This window comes from Salmo trutta, chromosome 18 (assembly GCF_901001165.1).
Source record: "Salmo trutta chromosome 18, fSalTru1.1, whole genome shotgun sequence".
Classification (NCBI taxonomy): Eukaryota; Metazoa; Chordata; class Actinopteri; order Salmoniformes; family Salmonidae; genus Salmo; species Salmo trutta.
In genome coordinates, this window is record NC_042974.1 from 17,432,021 (window position 1) to 17,433,353 (window position 1,333).

Here is a 1,333-nt window from a genome sequence, read left to right on the forward strand (position 1 = left end):
GCGGGGTCTACAATGACAGGTAGCCAATCAAACAACTATGGGTAGGACTCATACGATACCATTGGTCCAATGCTATTGCGTAAGGGTAACCATTGGCAAATCAAAATGTCCATAATCCATACTCCCCTAACAAATCACGTTCGTAGATTACATGCGTGTAATTTCCTGATTCAGGGTCAACAACATGGCGCTGTCCATGGACTATGTCATCAAATGGTTTGAGTGATGTTTTCCTACGAGTGCCATCTATTTCTATGATACTTAGTTAATATTGTACAAGAGCTTATGCGGAGGCATTAGATCGTCATTCAATTGATTGTGTTCGTAGTTTTTTTTTTCCATCGTCAAAGACTATTGATCAAGTGTCCACCTATTGATCAAACGTGTGGACTCGCAGTCGGGAGAGGACGAGATGGTTTCCAGAGCTGTTTGCCCAGTGCACTGGTGGAGTGCGTATGTAGCTACTTGCTAGCTACCTAGCAAATATGGGCACACATAATCCAAAAGCATCTATACCTCAGTCAGTGGTCATCATACACTACATGACAAAAAGTGTGTGGACACCTGCTCGTCTAACATCCCATTCCAAAATCATGGTCATTAATATGGAGTTGCCCCCCCTTGCTGATTTAACAACCTCCACTCTTCTGGGAAGGCTTTCCACTAGATGTTGAAACATTGCTGCAGGGACTTGCTTCCAGTCAGCCATGAGCATTGGTGAGGTCTGGCACTGATGTTGGGCGATTAGGCCTGGCTTGCAGTCAGCATTGCAATTCATCCCAAAGGTGTTCGATAGGGTTGAGGTCAGGGCTCTGTGCAGGCCAGTCAAGTTCTTCCACACCGATCTCAACAAACCATTTCTCTATGGACCTCGCTTTGTGCACGGGGGCATTGTCATGCTGAAACAGGAAAGGGCCTTCCCCAACTGTTGCCATAAAGTTGGAAGAACAGCTTCATCTAGAATGTCATTTGTATACTGTAGTGTTAAGATTTCCCTTCACTGGAACTAAGGAGCCATGCCCAAACCATGAAAAATAGTTCCAGACCATTATTCCTCCGCAATATGCCTTCAGGCAAGTAGCATTCTCCTGGCATCTGCCAAACCCAGATTCATCAGTCAGACTGCCAGATGGTGAAGCGTGATTCATCACTCCAGAGACCGCGTTTTCAATTGTGGCGAGCTTTACACGACTCCACCCGACGCTTGGCATTGCGCATTGTGATCTTAGGCTTGTGTGTAGCTGCTCGGCCATGGAAACCCATTTCATGAAGCTCCCGACGAACAGTTATTCTGTTGACGTTGCTTCCAGAGGCAGTTTTGAACTCGGTAGTG